Source organism: Chelonoidis abingdonii, chromosome 10, assembly GCF_003597395.2.
Source record: "Chelonoidis abingdonii isolate Lonesome George chromosome 10, CheloAbing_2.0, whole genome shotgun sequence".
NCBI classification, from domain to species: Eukaryota; Metazoa; Chordata; order Testudines; family Testudinidae; genus Chelonoidis; species Chelonoidis abingdonii.
Genome location: NC_133778.1, coordinates 43,362,967 through 43,386,212, shown reverse-complemented (window position 1 = coordinate 43,386,212; position 23,246 = coordinate 43,362,967). Strand labels below are relative to the sequence as shown.

The 23,246-nt window shown below is 43.7% G+C and overlaps 1 protein-coding gene across 2 annotated transcripts in view; it reads left to right on the top strand.

Annotated features, from left to right (window-relative positions):
• Positions 1-3,595: 3,595 nt before the first annotated feature.
• The window catches only part of B3GALT1 (beta-1,3-galactosyltransferase 1), a 327,536-nt gene continuing 307,885 nt past the window's right edge, over positions 3,596-23,246 (top strand). For both annotated transcript variants that reach the window (XM_032770953.2, XM_075070138.1), the window contains exon 1: positions 3,596-3,765. The gene's annotated coding sequence lies outside the window, so the exon portion shown is untranslated. The remainder of the gene's footprint in view (positions 3,766-23,246) is intronic.

Below are 23,246 nucleotides of genomic sequence, written 5' to 3'. Positions count from 1 at the left end.
CATGAGATACATTTAAGGCTAGCCTGCTTGCTTGCCTATATATATGTATCTTTTCTTCTAAGTTTATTTCCTTATAGGTTTGATTGTTTTATTATAATAGGTTTATATTAGGGTATATTTTGGATGTAACACAAGAGACCCTGCAGGCCACATTCTGTATGGTGACCTAAGGCAAAGCTGGCACACGTAAGTCTGGGACCTTTCACCTAGATAAATGGAGCTAATGCATAAGGTCCACGTATGAGTGCGACCTTTGACATAGAGGATGCGTTAAAGCAGGTTGGCATAGGGGCTTTCCTAAGTTCATATCCTTTTAAACTTAACCGGTACACCATAACTTAGAACTTGGAAAGAACTGAAATAACCAGTTAGGACCGAAATAACAAATGTGATATCTAACCACAAAAGGGCTCTGGTAACGAATTGACATACATAAGTTGAGATCATTGATACACTAACCTATAGGAAAAAGACACTCCAACATTAGCGAGGTGAGGAAATACGAATAAAACAAGGGAAAAATCCCTTACTGAATATGCATTGAACATAATGGCATCAGTGTAACATATTATAAAAGTGGCATCCCAGCCTAGGGTCGGTAGGAGAGAGAGAGATGTAGTCCTTGGGAGGTGCCAGAATGATGGCCACCGGTGACGCTGGAAAAGATGATGGTGATGAGGAAGATGATTAACATTTCAGGTTGTTCTGCAGGAGCTGGTATGAGTATATGGATGTGCAGATGTACAGTCTGTAGTATCTCTATCTACCTTACTAAGCTGGGGTGTTTGTGACTGTGCTAAATGTATTAATAAACTATATTTGTAAATATAAGAGTTCCTATATTGTGAGTGTTGCAACTGTGCACATCAGGGTTCCCAACTATATAATAATTTACATAATACTGGGCCTGACCTCGGGGCAAGAACCTGTCAACCCTCAAAGTGATAACTGGGGATTCTTAAGTAATCAATGTAATTAATACATAATCTAAAATCAGGTTACACTTCGCAGGAGTTATAAAATCCTAACTGTAAAATGCTATTGTTAGTTCTCCAATACCTGTAAAAATCTGAACTGTAAATAAAATATGGCTTTGTAAAATATGATCTGGCTCTCTGACATCAAATGTTAAAAAAAATTGCACTATGGGGTAGTTTTAAAAATTAATTTTTTAAAAACACATTTTTTAGTACTCGAGATGGCTTCTGAACTACTGGATAATTTTCTAGCTGAAAAACAGAGCTGTCATTTTTACTTCAGTAATACACTGAATGTAAAATCTTAAATGCAAGAATAGTTTTGAATATTTCCTTTAAAAAAAATGAGAGTGTATCCAGTGTTCAGATTTGGTGCAGGTAGTTATGCTGGACCCACATGTATCACAGCTGCCATCTAAAAAAAAAAAAGATAAACAGTTGAAAGATCAGAGTAAAATAAATCTACTATTTTAGTGGACTAATCTAACCAGAGGAAAATTTGAGTAAACTGATGTTTGCACATAAAGGGCCAAAATATGTAACACTTACTCGCATTCTGTAGCATTTAACTCCAGAGTAGTAGCAATGAAGTCAATGTGAGTAAGGATATTGGAATCTAGAAATAAATCATGAAATGATTGTGCTGCTCAGATTTCTACTCTCTTTCAAAACAGTATAATCCCATTGTAGCATAAATAACATATTTGTCCATTCGCACAATAGCTATTCACACGCCACCATTTTCACAAGAAATATTTACTACTTTGTGGATGCAATCCTACAAGATGCTGAGCACCTTGGGAAGTCAATGGGAACCTGTAGCAGGCACACCCACTATATAGGATTGGCCCTAAAGACATGCTATCCATTGGCACTGACTCCATGGGTGTTCCAGCGCTGGAGCATCCATGGAAAAAAATAGTGGGCGCTCAACACCCACCAGAAGCACCACAGATCAGCTTTTCCCCCTCCCTCCCAGCACCTCCCACCCACCACAATTAGCTGTACAGCAGCATACAGGAGGCGCTGCGGGGGGGGGGGGAGGCAAAGAGAGGGGGCAGGAATAGGTAAGGAATAGGTGAGGAATGGGTGGGGGGAGGAGCGGAAGTGGGAAGAGGTGGGGCGGGGGTTTGGGGCAAGGTGTGAATGGGGGTTGGGGCTTGGGGCACAGCAGGTGTCGAGCACCCCCCAAGAACTCAGGAAGTCATCGCCTATGATGCCATGAAATAAAACACATATTCTATTTGTAAGAGTGAGACAATCTGGAAAGATATATAAACAGGATCCTTCCCAAGCCTTCCAGATGTTCTCATGGCATTTACTGTAGTTTTCTGTTTGTGGGTTGACTAAGGAAAGAGGCTTTAGCACTAGGGCAAACATTCCTGTACACCAAATACTAAAATGACATGTGAAGTACCTGTGGATAATTAAAATAATCTAGAAGTAAGGTGTCCATATCAGGTGTTTTCAGAATCAATGCAGAATCAGAATCGATGCAGCACAAGACTGAGGAAGAGGAAGGACTGCCAGTCAGCGATGGGAAGCCAATGTCAAAGGTAGTAACCAAAGAAGGTGCTAAGAGACACTTGCACACAGGGCACAATATCATCCCTTATAAACACTATATGGTTATACTAAACAGTGCCTGCTGTTTATCACATGGCTTTTGATTATTTTAACCCTTTGCCACAATGAGCCAAATTCTATCCTCATTTATTCTGGATTTACACCAATTATATTTCCACCAGTCTCCCTCCCCCAGCTAAATGGAGAGGATTAAACAGTAGAAGTTAAGTGGAGGGATCAAGAGCAAGCCCTGAGATGTAGATGTTTTCAACCCACTGGCCTATGAAGAACTGAACATTTTTCCCTTTTCCCCAGCCAGTGAGTCATGCGCAAGGGAACGGATTTTTAATCTTATCACCAGACAACGTATAGCCATAATGTAGATTGTAAACTCCTCTGCCTAGGTGCTGGAACTAGGGGTGCTGGTGGGGCTGTTGCCACACCCCCTGGCTTGAAGTGGTTTCCATCATTTACAGGGTTCAGTGACTCTCAGCACCTCCCCCGCATACAAATTGTCCCAGCACCCCGGCGCCCCCGGCCAGGGGCTTTCGCTCACGTGCTGCCTGCACAGTACCTGGCGCAATCGGGCCCATCCTAGCGAGGGCCTGGAGTGGGGCCAAACCACGAGTAAGGACTAAGCCTAATCAACTGATTTCAAGGGAGCGACTACAGCAACCCGCTGGTGCAACCCAGCTAAGGGAGAGCGGGGGCTGGCCCGGGGCCAAAGCACTCGGCTGCACGGCGAAGCGCGGATAAGAAGGGACAAGCGCAGCCATACGGTGCCCGCGGAACGCTTCCCAGCCCCGCACCCGCCGCGGCGCCCTCGAGGCATAGCGCTCCCCAGGCTCGCAGCTCTCGCGGAAACGAGCTTGCTGAGGCAGAGAAGCGGCGAACGTCGGCACCTTCCTCTCTGATTGGTCCCCGCCGCTCGCTCTTCCCCCCGGCTTCGAGCGGGGGGAGGCGGCGATTGGCTGCCCGGGCTGTCAGTCGGAAAGGCCAAGTTCCATTGCGGGATCAACTAGCTCCGCGATCCGGCCTTGGCTGCTGCTGCTGCCGCGGCGGCTGCGGGGAGCTGGCCGGCTGCTGCTGATGGAGAAGTGATGCTCGCTGCCGGGACCCGGGCGGCAGCAGCGGCAGGACCAGGACCAGGACCAGGACCAGCTGTGGGAGCCCAGCTGAACCCTACGTGCCGCCAGCTGGGCGAAGATAGCAAAGCCAGCTGGTAAGGTCCAGCCACGGGGGAGGTGGATGCCTCTGCCTCTGCCTCGCTCTGTGCGTCCATGCATGGCTGTGTATCCACAGCGCCGTGCGTCGGAGGGGCTGGAGGCAATGCAGGGCAGCGCTGTGTGTGGGCAAGATGTCTGGGACACAGGGAATCGGCTGGCGGCTGCTGCCGCTGCAGGCTGCAATCGACTTTGACAGGCAGGAGCTTGCATGTGTGCGCGTTAGGCTCCACACTTCGCAAGCGAGGTACCTACCTCTCCTGCTATCCTTGCCCGGGTGCCCTTCAGGAACCACAGGGATTGCTGGAAACGAGCATGTCTTGCTGAGAGGCTCGGACGAGTGCAAAAGTCCGCCGTGTCTTTATAAAGATAAAAGCAAAGCCGAGCAAAGTGAACTTTATTGTCATAATTACAGTGCGAAGTGTTAGCGTGGTCCTTCCAAAGGAATGCAGACTCCAGAGAGGCACAGTCGTGTCACCAGGATTGCTGGAGAGGAGGCAGTAGTTACCAGTAAAGTGAGAAAACGGAGGGCTGTTAGTGAAAAAATGGCGGGGTAGGGGGAGAGGACTGTTTATTATATTTTATAGTGTAGACCTAAAGCCCTACAAGCTCAGCTGTTCCTGTCTGTACTTTCCTTGCTGCTGTTGAGCTTCACATGGCTTTGGATTTGGAGATGATGAACTGCCCTGATCCAAACTCATTCAATGCTCCTCCTGAAGCAGCTCCAAAGACACAGCGTGAATCTTTGGGTTTGGGTTAGTGGACACGTTTCCCAGTTTTAGGTAACTACAATAAACTGTGTTGCAACGGGAAAAGAAACGGCTTTTCTTTTGTGTGTGAAGCGGAGGGAGTTTAGACATCCAAAGGCTTTCCTATGTGAACTATCAGCTCCTTCAACAGGATGTATAGCCATTTGCCACCCTCCACTGTTGACTTACCCAATGTTTTCTATGAGGGGAACTATCACCGCTTTCAAAGAATGATTCAGGGTAACTGCTAAAAAAGCCAGATTGCCAATTAATGGAATAGTTTTAACCTTCTGTTTCTGTAATGATCCCAACAGGGTACTGGATTTTGTTTTCTGTGGAAAGATCTTAAATGTGCTTGCTTTTTATTATACACTGCAGATGGGTATTGCTGGTTGGCTGAGCTTGAGTCAGTTTCCCTCAGTAAAATTGACCAGAGAAGACACAATAGTGTTTTTAGATTTTAAAAAAATATTTTACTAATTCAGTTAGTATTGACTCATTCTTTTCACATAAGTAATAAAAATGGAAAGTATAAAAGCTGCTCCATGTTATACTATGGATGGAAAAATAGGTAGTGCATGAAAGGTGTGTTTAAGTAAACATGGACCTCTTTAGAGAAACTTACTAGAGAGCTTTGTAGTGGGAATCCTTATTACAAGTATCCTGACCTTGACCTGATGACAGTCATTAAAACACTTGTTAAATTAGAGATTATGTAAACATTAACTCAGACTATTTGAATGGAAAATTCATACGCACAGAAAAGTTAATAGAAAACAAATTTACCTGTATTATGGCTAATTTATGCTTTTGTAAAAGGCTAAAAATGGTAAATTCAAAGAAAACTTCTAATATAGTGAACAGGAGGGGAAGAAATGATGTCAGTGACTTATGAGACTTCTAAAGAATTCCAAAGACTAAATCCTGGGTTTTTTCCCCACACATAATTTTCTCTTTTTCATTGCTCTTTAACATGAATTACTCTGTGATATAAGACCAAACATTTCATCTCTTTAAAACAGCAGCGTTTTAAACCAGTGTTGAATATTCTTAATTTGCTAAAATATTCCTTAACTTACCTTTAAAAGTTCTTTGATTAATTTTATTATTTTCTTAATTAAATCTTGATTGCATAATATTTTAAATAATTGTTGATATACTTCTATATTTTCTTATGATGGGCTTGTTCCTGCACCTATTGATGTCACTGAGAGTCTTATCAAGCAGGATTGGACCCAAATCTAATGTCTGAAATAACTGATCTGAAAAGACTAATATAGCTGATCATATGCTACATTTCAATAGGAAATATAATTTGAATTATTTTTGTTTATTATTTTATCTGCAGATCTCTCAGCCATAATCCTGAGTGCTTAAAATGCTGCTCATCGTGTTAAGAAGTTGTTTTATGTATTAAAATGTGTATGATGTATCAAGAATACTTAATTCCAAGTTTATAATTCTTTTCTAGCTGTCAAAAAACCACAATACTGTATCGATTTGGTGCTCTAAAACTCACAAAGTAATCTGATAAATGAACTAAATTTCTGAAATTTGACATCATACATGACAAACTTTTTTTAAATTACAAAATCATATGATAGATGGCAGAATGGACAACAAGTGAAAACCATATTATCACAAAGCATTTATATTTCTGCTCACTCTGGAGAGATGGAGTCCAGTGCTGTGGCTGGACAGTAAATATTAAGTGCAAGTTCTACACCTCAGATCTTTTTGACTAATACAACATTATTCTTCCCATTGTGTATTTAGTAGATAAATATCTTTATTTACAGAACATAAAATGCAATTTAAATTCAGTTGCTCGTTTAGCATATAGATTTTCAGTGGATCTTGCGAACTCAACTGGTATGAAGAGAGGGCTACAAAAATATCAGTTAACTTGACAAAGTCAATTTATTTAAAATATTTTAGGCTAATCTGGGTGTCCAGTAAAGAGAAAACAGTAGTAGGAGCGCTGCAGCTAGAATCAGGTACAGTGCAGATAGTCATGATGCGTGATCTCCTAGTCCCACTTAGCTATTCCAGTGTGCCTCATACCAACCCAAACTACCTGTACATGCCCCCTATGGACAGATGGTGCCAAAGGTTCTAGTGGTTTGAGATATGGACAAATGTTATTTTTGACAAGAGATTAAGTGGAAACAACCAAACTAATTTTTCTTGTACCTAAACTAGATTTTAATCTAGATATCCAGATTATGAAATAATAGTCTATTAATGGACTGAATCCCGTTGTACAGACCCTTAATGTGAGAAGTCTCATTTACTTTAGTGGAATTATTCACAGGAGCAAATATTTACAGGATCAGATCCTAATTTACTGCATCATCTAAATGTATTTAACTGGATCATTTTCGTTATAGTTATTATGAAACATTTTACAAAAACTGAAACATTTTAACTCATTTATATTTCTGTGGAAATGCACCAGATCTAATGTCACATTAATATATAAACAAGAAGAACTAGGAAGTGGATTTTGTTATAATAAAATGCCCAATCAATCACTAGAAATTATCATGATCTGATCAATTACATGCTTCTTTCAACAATGCTTTTTTCCTTAATTATGGATTTATTAATGTTCAGATCTTTCTGGAGCGATATCAGAATGACAGTGCAGTTTCTTAAACCACACTCGATTTGCTTTATTTAGATTTCCTATTTACAAAATAAGAATAATAAGTTCATCCTTTCCCAATACATTTGGAACTCTTACCAATTGGAGACTATCAAAATAACACAAAATCCTAGATTTTCCTTTCCTGTATATACATCAGTGATTTTTGCAGGGAACTATTAATAAGTACATAATATAAAGAGGAAATATAGAAAGGAAGATTAATCATCCTAGCATGTTGCAACCTGCTTCCCAAATAATTGCCCAAATAAAGGTGTAAAGCAGTGTACTAAAATATTGATGATGTAATTTGCCACGTATAGTAGTAAAATGATTTATTTTGATGCAGCTAGGAAAAACTTGCATTCTGTTTAGAAATGAGAAATTTAAATATACATTTAGTTAAAATACAAAAAAAGCTTTGTAAGAAAGTTAGAAAGAACTAATGAATTTTAAATACTTATGTTGCTTCTTCCTTCAGTTGTATTAAATCATGCAAACTGTACACTGATCTTTTGAAAAGCTAATTCCATTTTTGGACTTCATTGAAAACACTGACTTGTCTCCCCTCCAGCAAATGCAGTGTCCGAAACTTCTGGTCCATGGAAGCTTTGCAGACATCCCTGGATACAGAGAAGTGTAAAATACATTCTAAGATGACTTATTATCTTCCCCACTTACTCATATGTCAGCTTGTTCCAAATGTTTTCAAGGTGTCATAAGATACTGATAGGTGCATAACACTGCTTTAGGCTGTAGGTATGGATGCCTAAGACTGCTTCCCTCCAAGGAGCAAATGCTCCATGGAAGCTGATCCACCTCCCATTGACTTCAATGGAAGTCGGATCAGGCCTCATTAAGCATTTCCCATTGACATCCCATTAAGCAGGGACTGCAGATTCAGGTCCACAGGCTAAGGATAAACTCATTTTCCAACAGATGAAGATGGACAGAGGCAGGCAGGTTCTTCTCTCACTGACTGACATACTTTAATGTGGTGTGGGTCGCAGGAGATTAGACAGACAAGGTAGGTGAGGTAATATCTTCTAGTGGACCTTCTTCGGTTGGTGACAGTAACAAGCTTTTGAGCTTGCACAGAGCTCTTCTTCAGATCTGGGAAATGTACTCAGTGTCACAGCTAAATACAAGGTGGAACAGGATTGTTTAGCATAAGTATTTAACACATATTTCAAGATCAAGTGTCCCATTAACACACCTCCAGTCATGGATGGAAGGAAAGGAATGCAGGGAAGTGGGGGGAGAATGCAGCTCGGGGAGGGGTGGTGGTTATAGATTATTGTAATAAGTCATAAATCTACTGTCTCTGTTCAGTCCATGATTTTTAGTGTCTAGCAAAGTTATGAATTTAAGTTCCCATGCTTGTCTTTTGAAAGTGTGTGATTTGCTTTGAGAATGAGGACTGATAGGTCAGAAATAGAGTAATCACTCTGTGAAAAATGTTCACCCACAGGTGATAAGGTGTTTTTGTCTTTTATCATTTTCCTTTGTGAGTTCATTCAAGTATGTAGTGATTGTCTGGTTTCACCCACATAGTTGTTACTGGGGCATTTAAGTGCACTGGATAAAGTGCACCATGTATTGTGATAGGCATGTGTAGGACCCATAGGTGTTGAAAAGTGTGTTGTGGGGAGTGTTGATCATTGTAGCAGTGAAGATATGTCTGCAGGTTTTGTGTCTGTTGTTCTGGTAGGTCTGGTGCCACTTTGGATTGGTGTGCCCACGTGTGTGGGGAGCTTGCTTCTGATGATGAGGTTGGAGACGTGGGGAAGTTGTCTGAATGCCAGAAGAGGGGATATAGGGAAGATTTCTTTCAGGATGGAGTCCCCATTGACTATGGGTTGTAGTTGTTTAATGATACCTCATATGGGTTCCAGTGTAGGGTCAGAGATGACAAGAAGGGGTGTGTGGTCAGAAGAGGTTTTATTTCTGTATTGTAGAAGGTTCTCAAGGGGTATTTGGGTGGCCCATTTCATCGTGTGATCTACTTCTCTGATGGAATGTCCTTGTTTGGGAAAGACAGTTTTGAGTGTGTGAAGGTATATATATATTGTGGTCTTTCTCCTAAGAGCATATTCACTGGTATTTGAGTGCCTGGGCTTTAGATAACAGATTTCCTGATACGTTTGGGGTGGTTACTGGATCTCTGAAGGTAAGTGTGGTAATCCGTGGGTTTCTTGTATATACTTGTCTGTAGGGTTCCATTACTGAAGCTGACTGTGGTGTCCAGGAAGTTGAGGCTAGTGTGGGAGTGTTCCAGAGGGAATTTAATAGATGGGTGGTGGTTGTTGAAGTTGTGGTGGAAATCAACGAGAGAGTTCAAGTCATCTGTCCAGAGGATGAAAATATTATCAGTGTATTTCAGATATATCATTGGTTTTGTGGTACATTTGTCCAGAAATTCTTCTTCAAAGTGGCCTATGAAGATGTTGGCATATTGGGGACCCATCCTAGTACCCCAGGCCTTTCCCATTGTTTGGACAAAGTGGTCGTTGTTGACTGAAAAATTGTTATGGGTGAGGATGAAATGGATAAGTTTGGCGATGTGTTTGGGGTGGATATCTAATGGTTGTCCATTGTCTTGTAAATATTGGAGGCAAGCAGCTATGTCATCATTGTGGGGGATGTTGCTGTATATGGAAGTGACATCCCTGTTAGCAAGGATGGTGTTCTAAAGGATGTTGTTAATGTTGTGGAGTTTGTGGAGGAAGCCCTTTGTGTCTTGGAGGAAGCTGGCCCTTGTGTGGTGAGTGGTTTGAAGTCCCACTAGATAGTGGTCAAACCAGTAGACGAAGGGGGCACCATTGTAGTTTTCAGCCATGATGACAATGTTAAGGAGGACAACAAAAGCTCTCTGGCATCACCCACTATAAAGAATTCAAAGAAGACCTTACACCCCAACTTACCCAGGAACTTAAGGACATCATCAAATCCTTCCCCAAACAAATCCAAGAGAAACTCTATATGCTTCCCACGATGCACAAACAAGGGAACCTAGGCAGATCCTTCATAACCGGCATTCTTAGGGCATGGCTAGACTTGCAGATGTAGAGCTCTGTGAGTTAAAGCAGCCCTTGGAGAGCACAGTATGGAAAGCGCTACAGTGTGTCCACACTGTCAGCTGCAAATGCACTGGCATGGCCACATTTGCATCACTTGCAGCGGCATTGGGAGTGGTGCATTATGGGCAGCTATCCCACAGAGCACCTCTTCTCATTCTGGCACTGTGGCCTGTGGGAAGGGGGAGGATGGTGTGGGGCATTCTGGGTCCTGTCCCAAAGTCCCGTGATGCATCACTTTGTATCCCAGCAAACTCTGTGCTTCCGTTCACATTTGGCGCCATCTTTCAACTTTTTTATACTGCTTGCTTTGTCTTCCCTTTTATTCTGCGGGAATGGATCCCGAAGTGCTGAGGAATATGCTGATGGGTCTCACCAGCACGTCACGTTTGGCAGTCGAGTTACTCCTTAAGCTACGAACTGACAGTGAGGAGTCCGACGATGATGTCGATTTGCATAAGCATATGACACAAGATTGCTTGTGGCATTCATGGACATGCTCACCAATGTGGAATGCCACTTTTGGGCTCAGGAAACAAGCACTGAGTGGTGGGATCACATCGTCATGCAAGTCTGGGATGACGAGCAGTGGCTGCAGAACTTTTGGATGAGAAAAGCCACTGTCATGGGACTGTGTGATGAGCTCACCCCCACCCTGCGGTGCAAGAACACGAGATTGAGAGCTGCTCTGCTGATGGAGACGTGGTTGGCTATTGAAATCTGGAAACTGGCAACTCCAGACAGCTACTGATCAGTCACTAACCAGTTTGGAGTCGGAAAGTCGACCATTGGAATCGTGTTGATGCAAGTTTGCAGTGCCATTAATCGCATCCTGCTCAGAAGAATGGGTAACTTGCATGACATTGTGGCTGGCGTTGCACAAATGGGTTTCCCTAACTGCGGAGGGTTGATAGATTGGACGCATAGTCCAATTCTGGCACCAGACCACCTAGTCTTCGAGTACGTTAATTGAAAGGGGCATTTCTCTATGGTACTCCAGGCGCTTGTGGATCACCATGGGAATTTCATTGACATTAACGCAGGCTGGCCCAGAAAGGTGCATGATGCACGCATCTTTCGGAACACTGGCCTGTTCAGGAAGCTGCAAGCCGGGAGTTTTTTCCCAGACCAGAAAGGGAAGTTGGAGGCAAAGTCGAAATGCCCATTGTGATCCTTGGAGACCCCACTTACCCTTTAATGCCGTGGCTCATGAAACCCTACACAGGGAGCTCAGCCAGTTGGAAGTGAAGGACAGATAGGGACAGAAATGACTGGCCTCTCTGAGACTTGGATCTGCATATGGGACATGTTAATCCAGTCTTAGGGCTTTAAGAGTTGTGATAGACTGAATGGGCTGTGATGATGCATTACGAATCTCATTTATACTCCTTGAGCTCTGCTTCCATTGGTCACTGCTAATAACAATTATTATTATACTCACTTACATTTCAGTTTTCATTTAAAAGCACTATAACACTGTGTATTCAGGCATAATTTCACACAACACTGAAATCCATCCACATCTGAGGTTTTATAGTGCACAGCAACACTACAATTTAGAACTTTTCCATTTTTGGATCTGACCAAACAAAATATTCATTTATACACACAGCCCTTTTGAAAAGTGCCATATACAATTTAAAAAATGTGAGAAATTCAGGCAGCCAGAATTTAATTATTTCTATGGAATTTGTCCAGGACATCTAGGTTATCACTTCTGCCTTTGCAGAAAATGCCTGGCATTATTAAATAGCCACAAATCTTTCTTTGTGCCTCTTATACCATGTTTGGGTACTGGCTTAATCAGAAAAGAAGAGAGAAGAATACTATCTATCAAATCACCACCATCTCTTCCACACACAGGTTTTTCTTTTCTGGTCTCCTATCCAAGTATCAGATTTGACACAATTAAAGTCCTGGGTGTTCTGATGCAGATAACATGCAGGAGCTTGCCTCCCTCTGAGCTGTTCTGCAGCTCCTCCAAGTAAAGGGATGTTTTGTTTCTTTAGTCTAGGGGTCAGCAACCTTTCAGAAATGGTGGGCCGAGTCTTCGTTTATTCACTGTGATTTAAGGTTTCACGTGCCAGTAATATCTTCTAAAAATGTTAAAATGTATCTTTCTGTAAATCTATAATATATAACTAAACTATTGTTGTATGTAAAGTAAATAAGGTTTTTAAAATGTTTAAGAAGCTTCATTTAAAATTAAATTAAAATGCAGAGTCCCCTGGACCGGTGGCCAGGACCTGGGCAGTGTGAGTGCCACTGAAAACCAGTTTGAGTGCCGCCTTCGGCATGCATGCCATAGGTTGCCTACCCCTGCTTTAGTCCTTCAGCAGGTGGCCACATTTTCACGTGAATAGCTGGCTCTGCTGAGCAGCAACATCTATGGCTTTGTGGGGGTTGTGCCAGCCAGAAGGCTGCAAATATTTCCTGCTGGATTAGGCCCTGAATTTTTTAAAGGATACTCTTACTAATTAGAGTTGGATCTTGTACATTAGAAGAAAAGTAGAAAAAATAACATTTCTCTTATGTTCTAATTTGATATTTACTTTACATAGCAGGAGATTTAAGTAGGGGAGCAAATTTTTAGCATTCTCTGTAGTTAATCAGATCTTTAAATGGAAGTATTATGGAGTGTGTCACATTCCAGACCATTGGTGATTATGGCTAGTTCAGGAAACTGCATGGGTTAATAATTTAGAGCAATCTTGACCCCCTCCCATGATAAAGTCTGTAATTAGTGGTGGAGGGGAAGGAAAACTCTACAAGATGCCCCTCATAGGGTTTCTCCCAAACCATTGCACTGGAGGAATGGGAATAGTGAGGTACAGAGTTTGCCCTCTTAGTGACTGCAGTTAAAGTTACACATAATCAAATCAAACATTTGTAAGTATGGAAAGGTATAATTACAATCATGCAAATAACCTTAACTCTGCCCACACACTACTCAATAAACAAACAGTCTCAGTCCCAAACACCACCTAATTAATCATCCTCCATTCACATATTAAATTTCATATCTACACCAAAGAAATGGACAAAGTCCTTCCCACATTTTCAATAGAGGTCTGTGCGCCATAAATAGCCACTGGAGTGTCCACTACAGACATGTTCATAGAGTCAGTGCTCCGTGATCTGCACTGCCTTCCCATGGGTTTTTGGATGGAGTTTAGGTATTGGTGTTGACCTACAAAGCCCTATATGGTTTAGGATCTTCCTACCAGAGAGGCTGCTAGTCTCCCCGTGACATACCGCAATAGGGTAGATCAGCAGAGATGCTCAAATTGGACCGTCCCCCAATATAAAAGAGAAGGGATCACTGGCAGCTCAAATCTGTTGCTCTTCAGGGCATACTTCTTAGGAGCGTTGCTGAAGAAGCAGATATTGTTGAGGATGATGATTAGGAAAAAATGGGGAATATGTTTTATTGTTGTGCTACTAATACAATCAAAGGACTGGAAAGGACCTTGAGAGGTCATTTAGTCCAGTCCCCTGCACTCATGGCAGGACTAAGTACTATCTGGACCATTCCTGACAGGTGTTTGTCTAACCTGGTCCTAAAAACTCCAATGATGGAGCTTCCACAACCTCCCTATGCAATTTATTCCAGTGCTTAACCACCCTGACAGTTAGGAAGTTTTTCCTAATATCCAACCTAAACCTCCCTTGCTGCAATTTAAGCCCATTGCTTCTTGTCCTATCCTCAGAGGTTAAGCAAAACAGTTTTTCTCCCTCCTCCTAACAACGTTTTACGTACTTGAAAACTGTTATGTCCCCTCTCAGTCTTCTCTTTTCCAGACTAAACAAATCCAATTATTTTAATCTTCTCTCATAGATTATGTTTTCTAGACCTTTAATCATTTTTGTTGCTCTTCTCTGGACTCTCTCCAGTTTGTCCACATCCTTCCTGAAATGTGGAACCCAGAACTGGACACAATAATCCAGTTGAGCCCTAATCAGTGCAGAGTAGAGCGGAAGAATTACTTCTTGTGTCTTGCTTACAACACTCCTGCTAATATATCCCAGAATGATGTTTGCTTTTTTTACAACAGCGTTACTGTTGACTCATATTTAGTTTGTGGTCCACTATGACCCCCAGAGCCCTTTCCTAGGCAGTCATTGCCCATTTTATATGTGTGCAATCAATTGTTCCTTCCTAAGTGGAGTACTTTGCATTTGTCCTCATTGAATTTCCTCCTATTTACTTCAGACCATTTCTTCAGTTTGTCTATATCATTTTGAATTTTTGATCCTATCCTCCAAAGCACTTGCAGCCCCTCCCAGCTTGGTATCATCCACACACTTTATAAGTGTACTTTGTATGTCATTATCTAAATCATTGATGAAGATATTGAACAGAACCGGACTGAAAACTGATCCCTGTGGGACTGCAGTCATTATGTCCTTCCAGCATGACTGTGAGTCACTGATAACTACTCTCTGGGTATGGTTTTCCATCTGGTTTTGTACCCACCTTATGGTATTGGAAAGTTTATATTAGAAAATTACTGTTTCTTTCCTTGATTTATAATTTTGAGTATTGTCAGATGCACTTAAAGTGTTCAGATGGGTGCCTCTGGTTATTATTTTGTTAATTTAAAGAATAAATAAATAGAGAATTTACCTTTTCAACCCTTTAGAGACCTCATTCCTGTAGATTAGGTCATCTTCAGGATCTGCTATGTACACCTCACTATGAGGCAGTATTTAAACTATTGTGCATCCAACTTTAGATAATTGCAGCCATAGGCTCCAGACTTTGATGTATTTTCAACTGTAACTCAATTTAACAAGATAATTTTGTTTTGGAATTAACATATATATGTTTCCTTAGAGCATGCACGTCTGTAGTCTGAGATTTGCTTTTAGAGATTGATGGCCTAAAGTCAGTTTTGCTGATCTTTCCATCCATTTGATAACACATGTTGCCAGAATCTCTTTACACAAAGAATAAGCAGTAATTGTAGCCTCCTTGGTTTGGTTCATATTTTATTCCTGATATATTTGACGTTATCATGGAGTTTGTTTTTGCAAGAAAATTAGGGAACGGTCTACCCGCAAAAAGCTGACATGATGTTGAATATGACTTGTCCCCAGGGCCGGCTCTAGCAATTTCGTCGCCCCAAGCACGGCGGCACGCCGCGGGGGGCGCTCTGCCGCTCGCCAGTCCCGCGGCTCTGGTGGACCTCCCGCAGGCGTGCCTGCAGTTGCTCCACTGGAGCCGCCTGCTGCCCTCCCGACGACCGGCAGAACGCCCCCTGCAGCATGCTGCCCTAAGCACGCGCTTGGCATGCTGGGGCCTGGAGCCGGCCCTGCTTGTCTCTATCTGCAGTTAATACAAAATCATGGTCATGTGTTAGTTAGCCCAACTACTCAAGATTGCATTCAAATGTGGGATAGTGAACACAAGACTGTGAACTACTGCATGGTAGCATGTGCAGATGTCATGGATGGGTATAAATACCCTGTAGTATTTGAGCATTGTCCTCTGTAAGACTGTGCCACTTGAGTAATCTCATGAGGGGAATGAACGGACAGTAGCAAAATCCATGCAGAATACATTCTAAAGGCACACACATGAACAAAATCACTTACGCTGCTTATCTGACTTACACATGCTACCATTCTAGGGCAGCGCTTTGCTCCTAATGTCTAATTATAACAATAATATTCTTTTTGTTGAGATGTCCATAATCATTAACCCACTATCTGTAGTCTATGTTTCTGAGACATCAGCACAATTTTAGTAATTTCTCCTCAAGGAGAGCTATAGATACTTATAATGAAGGAGAGTATTTTTCTGTGGGTGATACACAAGCAGTGTGCCACATTGATGCAATCACCTAGAAGATAGTCCATATCCATTTAGAAAGAGTATGAAGCATTTTTACAAAAAAAAGAAGTATCTTCTCAATTAAATCAGTCAGATTTTTGGTCTTTAAGCATCTAATACAAGTCTAATTAACAAGGCTTCAGATTTGTCATGGAATTTTTTAAAAATAAAAAATCATGGAGCAGTCATGGTAAATGTAGTAAAAGTCACAGGCTTACGGGGAAATGATATGTAAGGTCATCAGAGTGCTATTTAAAGTGAGCAGGGCCTCCCCCCATCAAGACAGTGAGGCGGCTGGGCCAAACCTGAGGAGCATTCCAACTCCCGTTATATCAGTTCGTGATGCTGAGAGCGGGACTATGGAACCAAAGAAAAGTCATAGACAACCAGAAAAATCACCATACCTATGACACTTTTACCACTGTGACAAACCTGCAGCCCTAATAATTAGTATATTTATGTTCTTCTACTGTACAAACTGTTCAATTTTATTTTATCAAGCTTTGGAAGATCAGATCCATCTACAAAAAAAGCTAACAAAAGAAAACTGTTCAAATCTCAGAGACTTTTTGGAGGTAATACAACACATCAGTTCTACCTGAAAATGTTTGACAGCAGTCTTTGAGTACTATTGGCGTTTGTTATTAACCCCCAGATAGTGCTTTTCATCTAGACTGTATACTTAAAATGGTTCTAAAGTGCCAGTTATGTGCTGCCTGGAATTGGCTACTGAACGGACTCAGTGGTAAGCCAAGAAGCAGAGTGACACAGGGTTGAAGGTTCACTGCAAGATTCAAAATTAAGTACATGACAAATGATCCCACTAAGGAGATGTTGACTTGAATAGAGTAGTTAAGGTCCAAATCAAGGTCAGTCATTAAAGTCAGAAATAAAAATACAAAGTGTCACAGCACACTATTACTGCAAAAATTACTTACTTTCTTGTTTTTACCATATAATTATAAAAATAAATCAATTGGAGTATAAATATTGTACTGACATTTCAGTGTATAGTATATAGAGCAGTATAAACAAGTCGTATGCAATTTTAGTTTGTATGGACTTCGCTAGTGCTTTTTAATGTAGCCTGTTGCAAAACTAGGTAAGTATCTAGAAGAGTTGTTGGACCCCCGGAAGACCTCTGCCTATTCCCAGGGGTACATATAGCTCTGACTGAGAACCACTGATCTAATCTGATCATCTGCACTTTACAGGTTACAGAACCTCACCCACCCACTCCTGCAATAGACCTGAGTTACTGAAGTCCTTAAATCATGATTTAAAGACTTCAAGTTTCTGAGAATCCACCATTTACACTAGTTTAAATCTGTAAGTGACCCATGCCTCTTGCTGCAAAGAAAAGCGACCCCCCCCCCCGAGCCTCTCCCAGTCTCACCCAGGGGAAAATTCCTTCCTGACCCCTAATATGGTGATCAGATAGACCCTGAGCATGTGGGCACAACTCACCAGCCAGACACCTGGGAAAGAATTTGCTGTAGTAATTTAGAGCCCTCCCCATCTATCGTCCAGCCATTGGAAATATTTGCTGGTAGCAGTCGCAGATCGGGTACATGCCATTGTAGAGAGTGTCATCATACCATCCCCTCCATTAACTTATCAAGCTCACTCCTGAAACAAGGTAGGTTGGTGGAAGAGAGGGAGAGAGTGTGTGTGTGTGTGTGCGCGCGCGCGTGTAGAACTGGTAAGCAAGGCCCTCGGAGGAGGCAGAGAGTGAGCTTCTTTTGAGCACAGCTGGCTTGGAAACTGGGATCAAGGAAACTGCTTCCTGTTGTTCATTCCTTCTGTGTTCAGGGAAACATTCTTTGTAAATAAACAGGATCGTAGCAAAGAAATACCTGACTCGATCATCAATTTCTCTCCCTAATGGAAGATAATTGGTTATGCTATGAATATGGCTAGCTGCTGTTGCCAAGTAGCAACCATACTACTTGAGCTGTACATAATTTTATAAGAAATACATTATGCTGTAGTAACACATTCACAGAATCCTAAGACTCCATGGATGGTACTGTGTTTTCACTATCGCCATTTGGAACTTAGAACTCAGATTTTCATACTCCGAAAGCTAGGCCCTGGTCGCTTGAGCTTAAAGGAAATGATTCTTAGCTCTTAGCAGTAGAAGGCCTATGAAACATAGCTGAGCACTTTTGAGTCTATCCAATAGAAGGGAGTGATGTATATACACACTAGCCAATTAATATAGGTTTATATATTGTGGCAAAGTTCCTCCTCTACCTTGGTGGGTCCTGCGCTTATTGGCAGATTTGCTCACCTCAGTGATCTTTCCCACAGTCTGGATCAACTTCTCCTGTGTCTGATCAGGAGTTGGGAGGTTTGGGGGGAACCCAGGCCCGCCCTCTACTCCGGGTTCCAGCCCAGGGCCCTGTGGATCGCAAGCTGTCTATACTGCCTCTTGTAACAGCTGCATGACAGCTACAACTTCCCTGGCTACTTCCGCCATGGCCTCCTCCAAACACCATCTTTATCCTCACGCAGGACCTTCCTCCTGGAGTCTGATAACGCTTGTACTCCGTAGTCCTCCAGCAGTACACTCTCTCACTTCTCAGCTCCTTGGCCTCTTGCTCCCTGCTCCCAGCTCCTCACCCGCACTTCTCTCTCTGGCTCCTCCCTGCCTGACTGGAGTGAACTCTCCTCTTTTTAAACCCAGTGCCCTGATTAGCCTGCCTTGATTGGCTGCAGTGATTCTAATCAGCCTGTCTGCCTTAATGTTTTAGCAGGTCCTGATTACTCTAGTTGAAGCACCTGCTCTGGTCACTCAGGAACAAAAACTACTCATCCAGTGACCAGTATATTTGCCCTCTACCAGACTCCTTACCCCACTGGTCTGGGATCTGTCACAATATATTACAGTGGTGGTTTTCAACCTGTGGTCTGTAGACCTTTAAGGGTCTTCAAGACCATGTTTAAGATTTCTAAAGGGGTCTGCACTCCATTTGAAATTTTTAGGGTCCACAAATAAAAAAGTTGAAAACACTGTATTTACAGCATTTAGTAAAATTTGTCCAAATCCTGAACCTATGCTATATAGCCTTTGGTAGTCTAATTTAAATTGCCTGGTTTTAAAACAGAACAGTCCCATTCAGAATATGTTTATTGCACAAGAGTAGAGAACAATTCTTTCTTATTTCTCTGAAAATAAATAAAATACCCTTCTTTTTACCATAAGTCAAGGAAGCTGTCATGTACAATTCCCCACTCTGAACCTTAGCGTCCAAGAGATGGTGGACCAGCATGAATTCCTCTAAGCTTGATTACCAGCTTAAACCTTAGCGCGCCACCAACCAGAAATTCCAGTGCCTGTTACACTCTGGTCCCCCAAAACCTTGCCCGGGACCCCCAGACCCTCTGGATCTTAACACAAGGAAAGTAAAATCCTTTCCCCCACCGTTGCCTCTCCCAGGCTTCCCCTCCCTGGGTTATCCTGGAAAATCACTGTGAATTCAAACTCCTTGAATCTTTAAACAGAGAGAAATTCACCTTCCTCCCCCTTCTCTTTCCCCTCCCAGACTCTTCCTGAGAAGAAGTAATCCTACACAAGAGAAATTAGCCTCTCTCTCCCCCTTCCCTCCTTCTCCCCACCAATTCCTGGTGAATCCAGACCCAGTCCTCTGGTCTCACCGGAATAAAAAAAAATCAGGTTCTTAAACAAGAAACTTTTAATTTAAAGAGAGAAAAACAGTTAAAAATTATCTTTGTAAATTTAAAATGGAATAGGTACAGGTTTTCAGCTATAGACACTGGGAATACCCTCCCAGTCTAAGTATTCAAGTACAAATTAAAATCTTTCAGCAAAAAATACAAATTTGAGCTCCTTTCAGCCAATACACAATTAAACTCCTTCCAGCAAATGCACATTTGCAAATAAAGAAAACAAACATAAGCCTAACTCGCTTTTATCTATCTAGTACTCACTATTTTGAACTTATAAGAGCCTGTATCAGGGAGATTGGAGAGAAACCTGGTTGCATGTCTGGTCCCTCTGAGCCCCCAGAGTGAACAACAACCAAAAACTAACAGCACACACAGAAACTTCCCTCCCTCAAGTTTGAAAGTATCCTGTCCCCTGATTGGTCCTCTGGTCAGGTGAAGCCATGCCTACTGAACTTTACTCTTTATAGTTCAAAGAGATATAAAGTACTTCTGTGCTATTAACTTTCTTATCTGTTTATGACAGAAGCCTATGGAATGTTATGACATTGGATGCTAGTCGTTTAGGAATTTTGCCATTTCATAAGTGTCTTTCTTTTTGGAGATGGTTTTTGGTAAATCAGATTGTATATATAACATGTGCTGTCTTATTACACATGGTCACTTGATGCCTAGAGCAGGGTCGGCAACCTACGGCACACGTGCGAAAGATGCACGCAAACCAATTTTTAATGGCACGCGGCTGCTGCTGGGACTCCGCGTGCCATTAAAAATCCTGCCGACGCGGCAAGTGCGGGTCCACGGTCCCAGGCCGGAGTGCCGCGCCAAGCACAGCAATCCTGCGCCCCCGCTTCCCCTAGAGCCCTAGGCGCTCCCACGGGCAGCGTTGGCTCCGTGGATGAAGATGCTCCCAGCTCATCCGGAGCCCTGCTGCGGGCGCACAGTGCTCTGGAGGGGCAGGGAAGGGCTACGTGCACGGGGCAGCGGCGGCTGGGGTCCGGATGAGCGGGGAGCCTCATAGTAAGGGGCCAGGTCTGGGGCCAGCGGGGGGAGGGGGTTGGGTAAGGGGTGAGGCAGTCAAGGGACAGGGAGCAGGGTGGGTGGATCCCAGGGGGTGGTTAGGGGTGGGGGTCTCTGGAGGGGCAGTCAGGAGCAGGGGGTTGGATGGGCATGGGAGTCCCAGGGTCTGTTTGGGGGGTGGATAGGGGTCAGGGGACAGGGAGCAAGGAGTCTGGGGAGCAGTTAGGGTGTGGGGGCTTCTCTGGGAGAGGTGGTCAGGAGACAAGGAGCTGGGGGGATTGGATGAGTCGGGATCGGGGGATCCTGTTCAGGAGGCAGGAATGTGGAGAGGGTTGGGCAGGCAGGGAGCAGGGGTGGGGTTGTATGGGGTCCAGAGTCTGGGGTCCTGTCAGGAGGCGGAGAGCAGTTAGATAGGCATGGGAGTCCAGGGGGTCTGTCTGGGTGCCGGGTGTGGATAAGGGTGGGCAGTCAGGGACAGGTAGGGGTAGGGTCCTTAGGGGACAGTCAGGGGATAAGGGGCAGGGGTCCAGGAGGGGGTAGTCAGGACAAGGAGGGTGGGTTTAGGTTCGGGGGGGCAGTCACTCAGCCTCTGCACTGAGCCCTGCACCTCCACCACACCCCCAGGTGCCTGCCCGAGCCCTGTACCACCCAGCCCTCTGTTGACTCTTTCACCCCCCCCATGACCCAGCCCTGACTGGCACCCCCACACATACCCAGCCCCACTACCCTGACACCTGCACCCCCCTCACATGCCTGCACCTCTGCCCGACTCTGCACCTCCCACATTCCCAGCCCCCCACATCCCATGCACCCCACGCATCCCATTCCCCCCCCGGAGCACCAAACGGGAGCCCCTGCACCACCACTCACTTCCATCTGCACCCCACACACCAAATGGGAGCTGCCCAGGTGAGTGCCCCCACACCCAAAACTCCTGCCCCAAACCTGAGCTCCCTCCTTCATTCCAGCTCCTGGTCAGACCTCACCCCAGCCCTGTGCTCAGTGAACTCCCACCCTCAGCTAGTGCAGAGAGAGGAGGAGAATGGGCCAGAACCAGGGAGAAGGTAGGTACCCGCTGTATGTAGCAGGCTGGGACCCAGACCGGCACTGGCTGAGCGGGTCTGGCAGCTGGGATCCCGGTTGGCAGGAGCCGGAGGATGGAACCCCTGAGTGCAGTGAGCTGAGCCGCTCAGTCCACTGCCGGTCTGGGGTCCCAGCTGCTGGCCCCACACAGCCTGCTGCTGGTCTGGGTTCGTGGCTGCCAGACCCTTCCCAGCTGGGGTCCCGGCCGCCGGCCTCACTCAGCCCACTGCCGGCCTAGGTGAACAGAACCCCAGACCAGCAGCGGCTGAGCGGCGGTGCGCGTAAGATCAACATTTTAATTTAATTTTAAATGAAGCTTCTTAAACGTTTTGAAAACCTTGTTTATTTTACAGTACAACACTAGTTTAGATATATAATATATAGACTTGTAGAGAGAGACCTTCTAAAAAACATTAAAATGTATTACCGGCACGCGAAACCTTAAATTAGAGTGAATAAATGAAGACTTGGCACACCGCTTCTGAAAGGTTGCCGACCCCTGGCCTAGAGCCTGGTATGATCAGGAAGCTTTACTGTCTTTTCTAAAGTCTGTCTGTATTTTCTGCTTGATTTCTCAGCCAAGTTACTTCAAACTTTTGTTTGACCATAGATCATTTGACTGTTAGGGCTTGGCTACACTCAAAACTCCAAAGCGCTGCCATGGGAGCGCTTTGAAGTGCGAGTGTGGTCGCAGCGCCAGTGCTGGGAGAGAGCTCTCCCAGCGCTGCACGAGAGCTCTCCCAGCGCTGCACGTACTCCACCTCCCCATGGGGATTAGCTTGCAGCGCTGGGAGCTACACTCCCAGCGCTGGGGCACTGTTTACACTGGTGCTTTGCAGCGCTTTAACTTGCTGCGCTCAGAGGTGTGTTTTTTTCACACCCCTGAGTGAGAAAGTTGCAGCACTGTAAAGCGCCAGTGTAGCCAAGGCCTTAGAGTGTCTTGCAGCTAGAGTTCTGACATCAGCAAATAGGTCAAGCCATATATGAAAAAGTCTTGTGCATTTTGCACTGCGTGCCAATGAATAGAAGACTCAATGATTTTCAGTCCTGTTTGAAGGCTTTTGTGCTAAGAGATGTTTAATGCTTTGATAAAGTTTTTTTCAGTTGGATGCCACTAACATCTACAGAGTTTACCAAACCCAAGTAGAGCAGCTCCAACTGCACTGCAAACAATTTTGTGGGTTGTATTTTAGATTCAGTATATATTTGTATTTTAGCTGTGCTATCCAAAGCATTTAAAAATACAAGTTCTACACATTTCAGGCTCAAGCAAGTTTTATATTTTTTGTCTGCTCAATGTGAATGGGGCTCCAGGTGGGGCCAGAAATGAAGGGTTCAGGATGCGGGAGAGGGCTTCAGGCTGGGGGTGTGGGCTCTG